We start from the raw sequence: 18,203 nt of genomic DNA, 5'->3' as shown, positions 1-18,203 counted from the left end.
TCCTAGATCCTTAGCCCTATTCTAGCATACGGTTCTCAGAATCATAATTCATATAACATAACATAACAAGTATGGGTATCTTGGGGAAAACTTACTTGAGCTCGGCCGGTCGCACGCATCACACACCTTGTTCTTTCTCAAAATCTTTTAATAAAAATTTAAGAAAACTGTTTTCTTTGTGAAAAATCTTTTAATCCCTCGGTTTGAGACCAGAAACCCCCCCCCCCCCTCCGAAGGTGTGTCCAAATCCCTCAAACCAAGGCTCTGATACCAACTTGTAACATCCCAATTTTCAAGGCCAAAAATTTCATTTTTAGATTAAGTACTTCATGAAATAGTATACCAAACATTGTCAAGTTACATCAACTTATAAAAAAAACATAATGTCATGTTTCAAAATCACAATATCAAGAGTTATGAACGTTAGAGTGCAATCCCAGAAACTCCATGCGGAAATCATGTGTGTGTGCGATGCGCTGCTACACCGCCGGCTCTTTCCCCTTGGACGAAGAGGTACCTGAAACCAAAACTGAAACTGTAAGCACAAAGCTTAGTGAGTTCCCCCATCATACCACATACAAATTGCCGGGCAATTTTGGGGTGCCCGACCTACCCATGTCCAGCCATTCTGGGGTGCTAACCTACCCATGTCAAGCCATTCTGGGGTACTGACCTACCCGTGTCAGGCGATTCTGGGGTGCCGACCTACCATCCGGTCTATCTTAACCGAATACGGGGACTATTTCACCCCCTACCGCTAGCATATAATATCATATCATAATCGGGATGTCAGACATATCTGGCGTGTCCGACCTACCCATTGGTCCTAGCGACCGAATCGGGGACTAGTCCCCTCCTACTGATACTATCTCACATAACATAACATACTAGCATACACATATATCAATTACAAGCAACCCATATGATTATCACAAAGACAATCACCACAACTAAACAATTACCAGTGGGCCGGCCTTAGTGCCTTAGACCCACTTCTATTGGAAGGTAACTCACCTCGATTTCGTGTAGTGTCTGAACCGTCCCCGGTGTGAAAATCGACTCCCCTCGACTCCTCAATCCCTACACGACAATCCTTCTAAGTCATCACATAGAATATACAACCCTACTAGGGTCAACTCAGATTCAGTCAAAGTCAACATTGGTCAAAGTCAACATCCAGTTGACCTGACTCGCCGAGTTGTCCTACCAACTCGTCAAGCCCATACTCCTTTAACCCGATACAATCCCCGTCTCTACTCGTCGAGTCTAGCAAGAGCTCGACGGGTTCTCCTTCAATCATCATCGGTACTATCTTCATCCGACTCGCCGAGTTCGACCTTGAACTCGTCGAGTTCATCTCCCTCCTACGAATACATCCAGTCTATGACTCGCCGAGTGGTATGAACAACTCGTCGAGTTTATCTTCAAAGGTTGGGAGATTGCCTTGGACTCGCCGAGTCTGTTCATACACTCGCCGGGTACTATGATTCCCAAGTCCCTTTTCGCGTCTAAACAACTAAGGGACTTTCCATCCTAACAACTGGTCCATCCACAGAAGGGATTTGGTGGTTAATATAACCCCGGCTCGCCGAGTCCCAAGAACGACTCGTCGAGTCCAACCTTGACCATTACTATACAGTCGATTTAAATGGGTCTTAACACATCAAAAACCATAGATCTGGCCTTCTAATGTCCATTTTACACGTAAAGCTCCAAACTTGGAGCACATGCATGGGATATTTGGCTCAAAATGCCATAAAAGGTGCTCTACAAGATGCATGGGGCTCTCATGGCCTTAAAGTTGGCACCTTTATGCCATGAGACGCCTCCAATGACTCAAATTTGGAGTCAAGATTCCATGTACACCCCCCAAATCCGAAAATGGCTTGGAAAGCCCTAAATGTACCCAAAGTCCAAGCTTCTAAAGATGAATAAATACATGGAAGACCAAAACAGGGGCATTTTACCTTGATTGAGCTGCATATGGACCAGAACCTCTGGATCTCCAAGCCTCAACTCGAACTCTCAAGCTTCTTCCTTCTTCTCAAGCTTCACAATCCCCTAAATGCACCAAAATGGCCTTAGAACATACAAAAACGGCTAGGGTTTCGATATACCGCTCTCTGGGAGTGATAGGGACGATGGAGGCTTGGATAAAGTGTTTAAATAGGGTGCAAACCCTAAATATTAGGGTTTTGTCCAGACATATCCTACTCGTCGAGTCGGTCTCCCGACTCGTCGAGTAGGTCACTTAAACCCCCGTTCCCACAGTCGATTCTACTCGACGATTTGGGCCTCCAACTCGCCGAGTCCCAGAGTAAATTGTAATATTTTCATGAAATTAAATACGTAGCAGGAATCGGGTGCTACAGTTATTTTAAAAACAATTTTGAAAATCATTTTTAAATTTTTTTCAGTTCCTTAGTTTGAGTCTGGATTCACACGGATGTTCCTCCAATTCGCTCAAACCAAGGCTCTGATACAAACTTGTAACATCTCAAAAATCACAACAAATTTAAACTTTTAAAAAACAACCAATTTACTCAAAAAGTCTTTACATAACCATTGTTTCCAAAAACATTATTCAAAATTAGAGTCTCCCAAGATCCAATAACATAAAACCAATGATGTGTATGGTCACGCCTTCGCCTTGCCACGATCCTCAGAAGTACCTGAAACAAAACTAAAACTGTAAGCCAAAGCTTAGTGAGTTCCCCCAAAGCACCACCACATAAACATAACAAACAACATCATGCATACAAAGCCTTCAGCATGACTGAACCTCCTCACCAGGCCTTCAGCCTATCTGTACCGCTCTCTGGGCCTTCGGCTTGACTGGTCTGCCTTACAGTCCTTTAGTCTATCCGGACCACCCTAGGTGTCTTGGTCTTCAGTCTCAGCTGGTTCGCCTCAACCCATTAAACCATCACATATCAACATACACCATAACAATCAATAGCTAGCATATACAGGTAGTCATACAGATCTAACAGCTCACTACAATATAACTGTTGGATTAGTGTCAAAGTCCATAACTATTTTGGTATGTACTTGACCCGATGGTGCATGGTCCTTTTGGGTTGCCTTCACCAAAGCAACTTGATAGGATGAATTATGGAGAGAGAGGATTAATTATGATTTATTAATATATTATGAGAATAATATATTAAAGGAGAAATCATATTGTTTAATTAATATTAGTCAATAATTAATTAAGAATTAATTTTGTGGCTAAAAGAGATTAATTAAACTTAGGGGACTGGAATTGTAATTATAAGATAATTGCAATTGGGCTATGGATCACCTTGGAATATAGGTTGGACGAAATCTATGGGAAGCCCATATGATTTTCGTCCAAGGCATGTTCCAGAAGGGGTCCATGGGCTGCTTAGGGCTTAAGCAGTCAAGTTAGGGTTTCCTTGTTAGATAACCCTAATTGCCTACCTATTTAAAGGCCCTTTGAGACCAAAAAAACGTGGCTAACCTTTTCAAGAGGGTTTCTGGACGTTTTTGGAGTTATTATTCTCTTTCTTCTTCATCCTAGTTGCTCTTGGTGTTTGTGAGCCATTAGAGGAGTGACATTTGTGACTCTAAGCTTTTAGAAGCCAATTACAAGAAGGAATAGATTGTTATTGCTACATAACAATCATAGGTTAGATCTAAACCCTATTTTATGTTAATATGATTAATCACATGCTAGATCTAGGGTTTATGGCTTTGGATGATTATTGCATGTTCATTAGATAAACTAGATCCAAAGCTTTAGGGTTTGCATGTACACCATAGGAATGTTGTAGTGCTCAAAACCCATCAGTGGTATCAGAGCCTAGGCTGTTTGTATGATGAATTGATGCTTAATTGTTCATTACTTGCTTAAAAAATCGAATTTTCTGGGTTCTGACTGGCAGACTCGCCGAGTCCATGAATGGACTCGACGAGTAGGTCCTACTCGACGAGTTCCATTGTGGACTCCACGAGTCCAAGGGCCTGTTGCTGGATTTTTCGATTTTTCCACCAGATTTTGTTGAGGATAATTGCCAAAACTCGTTTTTATTGCCTAAAATCAATTTTTTATGTTTGGAATGATTATCCTTGTTAAAATTGATGGATTTGGTTAAATATGGATAATATAGGATTATTATAAGTAAATATTTGACCTAGTAAGTTTGAAAAGTTTCAATTTACACCCCTTAGGTTTTATAGTTTTAAATTTCAACTTTAAAAGTTTTAGTTTTGAAATTTAAATAGTTAAACCCTAATATTTTGAAATGTTTCAAAACTTGCCCTCAAGTTTTGGAATTTAAATTTTGATTAAAAGTTTGATTTTAAAATGTTAAATTCTAAAACCCTAGTTTTGAAAAAGTTCAAATTACATCCTTATTGTTTTATTAAGTTAATTAAAGGTATAATTAAAAGAAAGTTAATAACTCCATGATGATATGGTTTATATTTAATTAAATTAAAAGTGTAATTTATAAAATTAAACCACCTAGTATTTTAAAAGTGTAAAATACACCCTATACTATATATAACATTAAAAGTCTAATATTATATATGTATAACTTAAACTGCTAGTCTTACCGTTAGTAGGCCTCATTCACGAAGCTGGTCTATAAGGGGTGTTTAAGGAAATTGCCTATAAAATGGCGATTGAATGTGTATCCACTCTTACCCACCGCACTCTTAACTAGTGGAGGGTCGTTAGCCGAACGGGTAGGATAGGGCAAACCCTCTCCTCATTAAAAGTATAATGAATGTTAAAGTAACTAAATGTTTTTACTAAATTCCTAAATCTTAGTTACTTTAGGAAAAAGTGAAATCGATGCAGTTCCATGGAATTACACTTTGTACCCTTGTCGAGACAATTAGTGGAGAGTGTGTGGTTAACCGGCACACTAAGTTGGGTTTGACATTGGTAGCGAAGGGTGACTCGATGTTTGTCATAGATCGATGGAGCGTGTGTGGTTAACCGACACGTCGATTAGGTGACTGTAACATTGAAGGGCACCACGTACATTTGCATGGTTATTCACACCTTATTTGTGATCCTCGGCATCCCAGTCACAAATGAAGGGCATAATCGAGATTAAACATGACATTGAAAAGTTCAATGAATCTCAAAGGATCTAGGAGTTTCAATTCATTTAAAACTTAACCTTCTTTTCGTTTTTCATGGTGGAAATTGGTAAATCGTCATTTACCTACCTTCAAATGTTCTGCAAGTTGGATTACGACATCCCTCTTCCAACTTGTAGGATGTTGTGTTGGGTCCTAGCCTTAATATCTCATTTGGGTGTTTTATTAAGGACTCAATCAACTAAACTTGAATTTTCTCCCGTTTCATAGATGTCAAAGTCTGACAACTATGGTCTTCCTAAATCCGTTGGAAAAAGTTTTCCACGTGAAGATGATGTTCCACGATTGTATTGTGGAAATGGAAATCATTCTTCATTTCCTCCACCTCCTCCAATAAAACTCCGTACCTACGTGTTCGAAGACTTGAAAATTTCAAGGTCACTCAAGCCCTATTGGCAAAAGACATGAAAATGGAAAGTCTATATGTACTCATATCTTGGACAAAAGGTTACATATTGATAGATTGGGATTGTTAGGTGTCGATGTTTAAAAGAAGTTGGCTGTTGACTTGGTTCTTCAGTAACTTCCCGAATCATATGGTAAGTGATAGGTTTTATACAAACAATCCTATGTGTGCATACAACCCTAATTGGATCTATGTTTTCACTATAAGACATACAACTATATGAACACAAAATAAACCCTGGCATGCTTCTATTATTTTCAAAAAAACATATAGAAGTGTAGTAGACATACCTTTGTTGTTATATTGGAATAACAACTAGTTTCCTTGATCTCTTGAACTCTTGAAAGCAAGCACCACAATTGCAGTGCCTCTAATGGCTTACAAACACCTTGAAGCAAGAAGGCAATTAAGAGAGAGAGGGGAAGGATGCTAATTTCGGCCCTAGGGTTTCCCTTGGAATCCAGTGGCCTAAAATTGAAGCATAGGGCATCTATTTATACTGTAGGGTGCTAGGGTTTCAGTCTAAACCCTAATGGATAGCTTAGCCACCAAGCAGCCCAAGGAACGTTCTGGAATGAGGCCCTTGGACGAAAATATGATGATCCCTCGTCATAATTTCGTTCCCCCTTAGTCCATTAGGTTTCCCAGCCCAAAACTCAACTATCACACATTTGACAGTTTATACCCCTTTATTTAATTAATCTCTTTTAGTCACCAAATTAATTCCTAATTAATTTATGACTAATACTAATTAAATAAATATGATTTCTCCTTTAATATATTATTCTTATAATATATTAATAAACCATAATATCTTCTCTCTCATATCAAATTACCTTGTCAAGTTGCTTTGGTGAAGGCAACCCAAAAGGACCATGCACACTCGGGTCAAGTACATACCAAATATAGTTACGGACTTAGACACTAATCCAACAGTCTCCCACTTGGATAAGTCTAGTAACTACATCTCACATATGACTTCCGTATCCGATTAGCAATCGTAGCTTTCAATAGCCGCTGTCAACTCTGACCAATAATCTGTCCTTCAGATAAGGGATCGTATAATCCTCTGTTCTAGATATCATGCTAACAATACTTATTGTTTAGCATTTTATTTCTTGATCTTTTATTTGTTCGACATAGAACTCAGTTGAACACATCAACTTCATCCTGACCGGGCCCGACACATAAGTCAAACCAAATCATCAAGTGGCCAAGATATCGCTTTTATTCTCATAGAATAAAAGGAACAGAAAAACGTCGACTAATATGCCTTTATCATTTACTAGTTAAACCACACACAATAATGCATTTTATAACATCAAGTTACTGATGCGTTTTCGCATTATCAATGTATAATCAACTAGCAAACAATAACCATATCTCTAGGTTTAAAGATTATATGATATTATCATCTTGCGATCACTTGTGATAACATTCATGAAGTGATACCAGCAAGTGTGGATCTATTCCAATGCTCAATACAAATTTCATAAGCACTCATAAACTTTGCAGCAAACCTTTGCTATGTCTAAAACTTTTCAGACAATCTACAAACAAATTTATGACAATCTTCCTTCATATCTACTTCCAACATATGAACGATTGTGGACTGTTCGAATAATCTTATTATTCAGGAAGTCAAAACATGCAAAATTGAAACAATAGATAAATAATCAACACAAGATAGAAGCTTTCTTATAAATAACACACCTTTATTTAATCATCAAATGTTGAATACATGATCATCCATTACAAGTTTCCTACCTATCTAATCTAAACTAATATCGTCCTTCAGCCCTATGCTCCTAGCGTGCTGCAAATGCTTAACCCTACTCAGTCCCTTCGTGAGGGGATCTGCTGGGTTATCTTCTGACGATACCCTCTTCACAACGAGGAGTCCCTCTTCTACTCGATGTCTAATAAAATGGTATTTCCTGTCGATATGACGAGATCTGCCATGATCCCTTGGTTCCTTGGTTAAGGCAACCGCTCCTTCATTATCACAGAAAATTTCCACGGGCTCTTTTATGGATGGCACAACTCCAAGGTCTCCAATGAAGTTCTTCAGCCATATAACCTCCTTTGACGCCTCGCTCGCCGCAATGTACTCTGATTCGCACGTTGAATCAGCTACGGTTTCTTGCTTGGAACTTTTCCAAGTCACTGCTCCTCCATTCAGGGTAAAGACCCAGCCCGACTGCGATCGGTAATTATCCCGATCTGTCTGGAAACTAGCGTCACTGTACCCTCGCACCCTTAAGTCATCACTCCCACCCAGGACTAGAAACCATTCCTTAGTCCTTCGTAGGTACTTAAGAATATTCTTGACAACAATCCAATGTGCCCTACCAGGATTCCCTTGATATCTGCTGACCATGCTCAAAGCGAAAGCCACATCAGGGCGAGTACAGGTCATAGCGTACATAATTGAGCCAACTGCGGAAGCGTAAGGTACTCGGCTCATATCAGCTATTTCTGCCTCTGTACTCGGGCTCTGAGTCTTACTCAGTTTGGTATTGCATTGGATTGGTAACTCCCCTTTCTTAGAATTTTCCATACTAAAACGTTTTAGTACCCTTTCCAAGTATGTATCCTGACTGAGTCCTATCAGTCTCTTACTTCAGTCTCTTACTATCCTTATTCCCAGAATATATGCAGCCTCTCCGAGGTCCTTCATAGCGAAACACTTCCCAAGCCAGGACTTGACCTCCTGCAATGTTGGGATGTCGTTTCCTATGAGTAGTATGTCATCGACATACAATACGAGGAAGCTCACTATACTCCCACTGGCCTTGACATATACACATGACTCATCTTCATTTCGCAGAAAGCCAAACTCTTTGACCTTCTCGTCAAAACAAAGATTCCATCTGCGAGACGCTTGCTTTAATCCATAAATGGATTTCTCAAGCTTGCACACTCTATTTGGATGCTTTGCATCGACAAAACCCTCTGGCTGATTCATGTAAACATCCTCAGCCAACTTCCCATTTAGGAAAGCGGTTTTTACGTCCATCTGCCAAATTTCATAATCATGAAACGCAGCTATCGCAAGCATTACCCTAATAGACTTTATTTTCGCAACTGGTGAGAAGGTCTCATCATAGTCAACTCCAGGAGTTTGAGTAAAGCCCTTCGCGACCAATCGCGCTTTATAAGTGTGCACTTTCCCATCCATGTCCGTCTTCTTCTTGAAGATCCACTTGCACCCGACCGTCTTACGACCTGGCACATTGTCAACCAAATTCCAAACTTGGTTGTCATACATGGACTGAATCTCGCTATCCATTGCCTCTTTCCATTTAACAGACTCTGGGCCTGCCATGGCTTCCTTGTAGATGTTAGGTTCGTCCAGATTTACTAGTGTACTATCACTAATAAACGTATCCCCGTCAGTAGTAATATGGAAACCATAAAATTGGGGTGGAACAACAACTCTACTTGAACGTCTAAGAGGTAAGGACTGGTCAATAGGTTCAACAGGAGTTTCCTCCTCAGGTTGCATGCCAGTGTCAGAGGTTCCTTCTTCTCCTGACTCTTGAAGCTCTTCAAGGTCAATCTGACTCCCACTGTCTCCTTGGCTTATGAGTTCTCTTTCTCTGAAAACCCCTCTCCTAGCAACAAAGACAACATTGTCATTTGGTCTATAGAAGAGATAACCAAAAGACTTATGTGGATAGCCGATGAAATAACACTTCTCACTACGAGGTTCTAGCTTGTCGTGAGTCTCTCGTCTTACGAAAGCTTCACAACCCCAAACCTTGATATGTGCTAACGAGGGAGCTTTCCCTGTCCACATCTCGTGAGGCGTTTTGGTAACCTTCTTTGTGGGAACTAAGTTAAGGATATGGGCGGCAGTCTCCAAGGCATACCCCCAGAATGAGATTGGTAACGAAGCACGACTCATCATAGAGCGAACCATGTCCAACAAGGTTCGATTACGTCTCTCAGCCACACCATTCAATTGTGGCGTTCTAGGAGGCGTCAATTGTGAAACTATTCCACACTCTTTCAGATAGTCGTGAAACTCAAGACTTAGGTACTCTCCCCCTCGATCAGATCGAAGCATCTTGATTTTCCTGCCCAACTGATTCTCCACTTCATTCTTGAACTCTTTGAACTTTTCAAAAGTTTCTGACTTTTGCTTGATTAAGTAGATATATCCATATCTGCTATAATCGTCTGTAAAAGTCACGTAGAAGCGACAAGCGTCCCTTGTGGTGGATCTAAAGGGTCCACATACATCTGTGTGTATGAGATCCAATACACCCTCACCCCTTTCACATGTGCCAGTAAAGGGTGACTTGGTCATCTTCCCAAGTAAACAAGACTCACACACGTCATCGTCCCTAAGGTCGAAAGACTCCAAGACTCCATCCTTTTGGAGTTGGGCTATGCGTTTCTTGTTCACATGGCCAAGGCGACAATGCCACAAGCATGCTTTGTCCAAACTTGTGGACGAATCAATATTCAAAACATCATTTCCTAAATTATCAATAACTAACACAGATTCATAAATCCCATTACAAGGTAATGCATTGAAATAAAAGACACCATTCAAATAAGCATTAATAGAACCATTACTATTATCAAATGAATATCTGAAACCTTGTCTAAACAAACCATGAAAAGAAATGATGTTTCTTGCCATATCTGGCGAATAGCAACAATTATTTAAATCTAGCCCTAACCCATTACTCAACACTAAGGAATAAACTCCGATCTTGGTTACTGGTGAAGACTTCTTGTTTCCCATGATCAAGCTTATCCTTCCATGCTCCACTTCCCTACTTCTTTTTAGGCCCTGCATATCAGAACAAATGTGGTAACCACACCCTGTATCAAGAACCCATGAAGTAGCAAATGATGAGTTATTAGATTTAATTAAATACATACCTGCGAAGGTGGGTTTTATCTTCCCATCCTTAATATCTTGCAGATATTTAGGGCAGCTTCGTTTCCAGTGGCCCTTCTGGTGGCAATAGAAGCACTCTGCTTCCTTGGGGGTCAGAAGAGGGCTTAACAGAACCTGCTTTGGTCCCACTAGAAGAAGAAACATCTTGGGTCTTACCTTTATGGTGGCTCTTGTAAGGAGCCTTCCTCTTCTTTCCCTTTCCTTGGCTAATTGCCAACACAGGAGCAGCTACAGTAGAGGATGATGCAACAGATTTGTCCTTGAGGTTGCTCTCAGCTGTCCTCAGGAGCCCTTGAAGCTTACTTAGGGTGACCTCTTCCTTATTCATGTGGTAGGTCATTCTGAACTGGCTGTAGCAGGAAGGCAAGGAGTGGAGGATGATGTCGATAGCCAAATCCTCATCAAACTTAACATTAAGTTTGAGAAGACGATCAACATATCTTTGCATTCTTTGCAAATGAGCAGTTAGGGATTCTCCACTCCCCATCTTAGCGGTGATCATGTTGGTGATGATCTCATAGCGCTCTTGCCTCGCGCTCTGGTGGTACCTGTCCAGCAAATCTTGATGCATCTCATATGGATACATGTCCTCATAGGACTTTTGGAGTTCAAGGTTCATGGTGGCCAACATGATGCAATGAACTTTCGTTGCATCACGCTCGTGGGCCTCAAAGGCGGCCATCTCTTCAGGAGTAGCTTCTTCTGGGTTGATCCTTTCAAGCTTCTCGTCTAGGACATATTCTTTGTCCTCATAACGAGTTATCATGCGAATGTATCTCATCCACTCGTTGAAGTTCGAGCCATCAAATGTCACTTTTTGACACAGGTTCATCAACGAGAATGACCCAGAAGTGTTGTTGTTTGCGTTTGCGTTTGACATCTGAAATAGAAAGGAGCAAAGTTTGATTAGAATGAATCCATAATTAAACACCCACATGAGAAATTAGGGCTAGGATCCAACAACATTATTTACAACTTAGAAAAGGGATGCCGTAATCTCAAAGTAAATAATTTGAAGGTAAGTGAATGACGATTCACTAATTTTCACCATGAAAAACGAAAGAGGTTAAGTTTTAAATGTATTTGAAAATTCCTAGATTTCTTTTGAGATTCATTGAACATTTCAATGGCATGTTTAAATCTCGATATGCACTTCAAATTTGCGACTGGGATGCCGAGGATCGCAAACAAGTTTGTGAATAACCATGCGAATCATCATGGTGCACTCAATGTCTTCATCACCTAATCAATGTGCTGGTTAGCCACGCACGCTCCATTGATCTATGATAAGACATCGAGCCACCCTTTGTCACCAATGTCAATCCCAAATTAGTGTGCTGGTTAACCACGCACGCTCCACTAACGTTTGACAGGGGTACAAAGTGTAATTCCATGGAATAGCATCATTTTCACATTTTACCCTAAAGTAACTAAGAGTGGGAATTTGTAAAACAATGTAGTTACTTTAATATTTCCATTATACTTATAATGAGGAATTAAGTGCCCTATCCTATCCGTTCGGCTAACGACCCTCCACCAGTCAAGCAAGCGGTAGATGTGAGTGTACATCCATTAAGCGCCATTTTATAGGCAGCAACCTTATACCCACCTTATAGACTGACTTCGTGAATGAGGCCTACTAGCGATAAGACTAGCTTATTCTTATACATATACATAATAATTAATCTTATAATATCATAATTGTATAAGGGTGTATTTTAAAACATTTTAAAATACTAGTGTCTTTGTTGCATTTAAAATTTTCGAAAATTAGACAATTTAATTTAAAATTTTAAACACCAAAAATCTTTGATTTAATAATTATCAAAATTAAACAATTAATTTAAATTATTAAATCATGAAGGATTATCATAAAATTAAACAATTAATTTATCCTAATCCTTTTTATCCCCTAGATTTCGAAATTTATGGAAAGGATAATTCAAGATCTTCAATTATCTAGTTTAAACAATTAAGTTGATAATCACAAAGATGGCATTATCCAAATCCCTAAAATTTTGGGATCTTGTCTTGGGGGGCAAGGGATTTTCGAAATCCCTAGGGTTTCATAACCCTAATTTCGAAATTTGGAGGCTAGGCAAAAAGGGTTTAAGAACCCTACAAAAAATCGCCAACTAGGGTTTCTTAACCCTATTTTCGAAAAACACCAAGCCTTAGGGTTTACTTGCCATAAACCCTAATTTGTCAAATTCATAATATGTATCAAATCAAATTGAAAACAAAAACCAAAGGCTCTGATACCACTGATAGGTTTTATACAAACAATCCTATGTGTGCATACAACCCTAATTGGATCTATGTTTTCACTATAAGACATACAACTATATGAACACAAAATAAACTCTGGCATGCTTCTATTATTTTCGAAAAACATATAGAGGTGTAGTAGACATACCTTTGTTGTTATATTGGAATAACAACTAGTTTCCTTGATCTCTTGAACTCTTGAAAGCAAGCACCACAATTGTAGTGCCTCTAATGGCTTACAAACACCTTGAAGCAAGAAGGCAATTAAGAGAGAGAGGGGAAGGATGCTAATTTCGGCCCTAGGGTTTCCCTTGGAATCCAGTGGCCTAAAATTGAAGCATAGGGCATCTATTTATACTGTAGGGTGCTAGGGTTTCAGTCTAAACCCTAATGGATAGCTTAGCCACCAAGCAACCCAAGGAACGTTCTGGAATGAGGCCCTTGGACGAAAATATGATGATCCCTCATCATAATTTCATTCCCCCTTAGTCCATTAGGTTTCCCAGCCCAAAACTCAACTATCACACATTTGACAGTTTATACCCATTTATTTAATTAATCTCTTTTAGTCACCAAATTAATTCCTAATTAATTTATGACTAATACTAATTAAATAAATATGATTTCTCCTTTAATATATTATTCTTATAATATATTAATAAACCATAATATCTTCTCTCTCATATCAAATTACCTTGTCAAGTTGCTTTGGTGAAGGCAACCCAAAAGGACCATGCACACTTGGGTCAAGTACATACCAAATATAGTTACGGACTTAGACACTAATCCAACAGTAAGTTCGTTAGAGAGTACTATATGATGGAACACGACATGACTTTTATTGATTTGACTTATTTGCTTATTGCTGCTGAATCAGAAATGATTTGGCGCACTGGTCAGCAAATCTGTCAGGTAAATCAATATCCCAACCCTCTATGGGCAATGGTAACATTGGAAGTCCAGAAAATTTTTCTCTACGCAAGAGAAAAGTTGAGTCTGAGATAGTCTCGTGTACCATTCCATAAGAATCCATGTGTTTCTACTGTCAAAAGAGGGGGGATTGGTTACGAAGTTGCCCTGACTACCTGAGAGATCTAAGAGATGGGAGAGTCAAGATGTATGACTCTGCTTCAGGTAAAATCCACTATCTAACTCTATTAAGTTTCTATTTGGAGATTCTTAATACATGATGTGATAAGATTACATTTCGATGTTTTGAAGGATCGAAGAAAGGAAAGGAAGCTTAAAGGAAGGAGCAAGCCGAGTCTGATCGCGACGAAATGGATTTCGATTGCATGATTCAAGGATCAGATATTTAAGCTACTACTTTAGAGTTAGGCTAAATTGCTAAGTAATATTTACATAGTTTTCATTTGTAATCGCATTGTAAGGACAATATTTTTCCGCAATAAAATAAATTTTGATTTATCTTATTTATGTTTCCTTGCGATGGATTTTATGAAAATTGGTTTTGAATGGTTCTATTGTTAGCAATATTGTGAATGTATTTGATTCTTAGTTATGTATTTATGGTAGTGTCGCAATTTTTTAAGTAAGGAAAGATTCCCTTCGCCCAAGTTTCAATTGTACAGAAGCTTGGAATCATATGATTTGAATCATGTGATGTATGGAAATCTTGGTACTTAGAAATTTTAAGGCCAATTCCTTGACAAAGAGTCAAGTGAAGGACTAGGAGATCGAGTTCACAATGTTGTGCACTGGTCAAGTCCACCATAAATAAAATGAGATTATTCGCCATGGTCTACTAAAAGTCTAGTACATATGGTTATGCTTACAAGATTAAGTGTAATTCTGAATCATTGAAAAGTTTCAATGAATGGCAGAACGAATAAGAAGAATCAAAAAGGCAGAAAGATAAAAGTTTCTCCAATCTAAGAAGAAGGGAGAGTACTCTTGTATCGTGCTTTATGATCATCTTAAGAACCATATTACAATTCATCCTCTAAGGACACCTTAGTGCACTAGTATGGCTAAGAAGAGGAGTCGAGAATTGTCAAAATGGGTTAAGTCAATAAGATAAATCATACTTCGTACCAAAATCAATTCTTAGAGTCATACTCCAAGATTGTGAATTGGGTGACATAATCTTAAGTGGGAATGTTCTTACACTAGCACATTTTGGTAAGTTTTGATGTCTTGGATAAGACAAAGACCAACTAGTACCAAATTGTGTATAGGTTTGTCTTGATAAAGACACACACTGACTCTTAAATATTTGTTTTGTCAAGAAATGTTTCTTGATAAGAGAATCTTATATGTCAAGAGGTCAGTGGGAGTCTAAAGATCTTGAAAAGTTTCAAGAACAAATCAAGAAGTAAACCTATTAAACACAAGCACACGACTTGAGGATTGTAACCTATCGTGTTGACAAAATTTTATTTCTGTGCCAATCCAGTTGAGTGATTATGCATATGAGTTCTACGAGTTCTCAATTGAATGCATAAGGGCAAACACCTTGATCAATGAAAGTACATTGACTGGCATAGGTGAGTTGCTAAATAACTTGGAAGCAATGGTGGGACCCTTGATGGCAAGAAATTAAGAATGAACAAGTTTTGTCCATAAGAGGTTGAATTTGTCACAAACATTTTCTCACGATTATGCTTATGACAAATTTGAATGGATAGGAATACATGTACCATAAAATCTAAGTGTCATAAGGTTTCTCTCCTTCATGAAAATGATTGTGAGGAAACGCTTTCATTAAGAGAGATTTTAAGGAGATAGCGATTATGTAAATTGCATTCTCATATTCGATTATGATTACGGCATCCCTTTTCATAGTTCGAATTGTGAGATTTGGCAATTAGTTTGAACAATCGAGACTTATTGCTATAAGTTCTGGAATTGTTAGACACATATGTGAGCTGTCTAAAGTAAGATGTATGAGTTTAAGATGCTTAGATAAAAGCTTATCAAAGCATATCGTATTAGAAACAATGAACTTTGGAAGTCAATAAGTATTGTTTTCTAGAAGTTTAGTTGTTTTCTGAATACGTGTCAAAGCTAGTGGGAGCATAAATGTTATGCTGGTATGGATATAATCATCATGTTAGTGAGAGCATGATTATTATTGCAAGTTAGCAATATTAATTATAGAAAACAAAAGTTTCACTTTGCAAAGTTGCATAGGTTGAAAAGTTGTTTTGCTATAATTAAGGGAGAGAATGTTATACTTCATTTCAAATCTAAAGGTTTAGATCGATAAATTTTAATTGAATTTAGTCAAAGTAATATTTATTAAATGCATTCTCAAAGTTCGATTATGATTACGACATCCTTCTTCATAGTTCGAATTTTGAGAACACGGCAAATAGAAATATTATGGCAATATTATAGCAAAAGACTGGTAAAATATCATGTCGTTGTAATATTCGATCGTTCTAAAAATTTCCAAATGCATAGGGCATTAAGAGGGAAAGAGGATTAGAATCGGATTTGACTGAATTAGTTATACAACTGTCAAGGATAATCTAAGGTTCATCAAGGATCGGTCACTTGTGAACAGTTGGAAGTATAGTAATGGAAGGACCATATTGACATTATTATTAGATATGATTCTATTAATAATGAGTTGTCATATGGAAAATATGGAAACGTTTCCTTATTGGGAGTTGGATGTTAAGGATCTATGTCTAGATTAGAAACTTTTATGCAAGAAGGATGTTCAAAGGAATGTACTTTGAATGTGAGACTTCGTGTCTATGGAATTGTCTTGCAACAATCTCCAATAGAGCATTTTGTAATTTCATTGGCCGAGTCTTGGTGACTTTGGTGCTATGACATTACGAAAGGACCGTTGCATAAAGTGCTAGAATCTAACATTTTCTATAAGTGACAAGAATTTGGAATTCTTACACTTGTGGTAAGGATTGGGAATTGTAAAATGAGTGTGATTGAAAATGTTATTCAATTATACTATTTCACAGAGTAAGGACCATAAGTAAACATAGTGTGCATGCTAAGAGTATGGGACAATTGTCGTTATAATTCAAGTAAGAAGTTGATTACCCGAAACAACAAATAATGAGTAATCAATATGGTGATTAAATAAAAGGGTTTGATTTATACTCAAAAGTTTGGGGCCATATAAGATTAGTATTATTCTTGTGTTTCAAATTTGCATGTTTTGACTTCCTAAATAATTGAGTTATTTGAGAATAATCGAATTATTTGAACGTTCCACAGTCGCTCATACTTTGGGAGTAGGTATGAAAGAAGATTGTCATGAATTGGTGTGTAGATTGTCTAAAGTGTATTAGACATTGCAAAAGTTTGCTAAAACGTTCATGAGTGCTTATGAATATGATTTGAGCATTGGATTAAACCCACGCTCACTTGGATCGCTTCATGGATTTTTATCACGAGTGATTGGTGAGACGATAATATCTTATATTCTTGAAACCAAGATGTGTGAGTTGTATCTTGCGAGTCGGTTACACATTGATAATATGTAAACGCACCAGTAACTTGGTGTTACAAAACGTATTGTTGTGTGTGATTCGGTGAGTAAGTACAAGCGAGCATTGAGTCGAAGTTTATCCATTCCTTTTACCCAAAGTGGGATAAAAGCGATATCTGTGGGCCCCTCGATGATTTAGTGATGACAAAGGAAAGTGCTCGGCCAGGCCAGGACTGATTTGATTTGTTCAATTGGTCAGTCGTCATAAATCGAAAATCGGGAAACGACATATAGACTGAGAGAATGATTTCAATCCATGTCTCACGTCTATACGATATCTAGAATGGAGGAATATATAATTCCTTGTCTAAAGGACGCATATCTGATAAGATCAGAGTTGACAGCGGCTTTTGAAAGCTACGATTGCAGATCAGGATCTGAAGTCATACGCATAATAGTTATTAGACTTATCCAAGTGGGAGACTGTTGGATTAGTGTCTAAGTCCATAACTATTTTTGTATGTACTTGACCCGATGGTGCATGGTCCTTTTGGGTTGCCTTCACCAAAGCAACTTGATAGGATGAATTATGGAGATAGAGGATTAATTATGATTTATTAATATATTATGAGAATAATATATTAAAGGAGAAATCATATTGTTTAATTAATATTAGTCAATAATTAATTAAGAATTAATTTTGTGGCTAAAAGAGATTAATTAAACTTAGGGGACTGGAATTGTAATTATAAGATAATTGCAATTGGGCTATGGATCACCTTGGAATATAGGTTGGACGAAATCTATGGGAAGCCCATATGATTTTCATCCAAGGCATGTTCCAGAAGGGGTCCATGGGCTGCTTAGGGCTTAAGCAGTCAAATTAGGGTTTCCTTGTTAGATAACCCTAATTGCCTACCTATTTAAAGGCCCTTTGAGACCAAAAAAACGTGGCTAACCTTTTCAAGAGGGTTTCTGGACGTTTTTGGAGTTATTATTCTCTTTCTTCTTCATCCTAGTTGCTCTTGATGTTTGTGAGCCATTAGAGGGGT

This window comes from Lactuca virosa, chromosome 7 (genome assembly GCF_052849685.1).
Source record: "Lactuca virosa cultivar CGN04683 chromosome 7, Lactuca_virosa_CGN04683_v6, whole genome shotgun sequence".
Classification (NCBI taxonomy): Eukaryota; Viridiplantae; Streptophyta; class Magnoliopsida; order Asterales; family Asteraceae; genus Lactuca; species Lactuca virosa.
The sequence above is the reverse complement of the archived record's forward strand: the minus strand, read 5'-3'. Positions refer to the sequence as shown.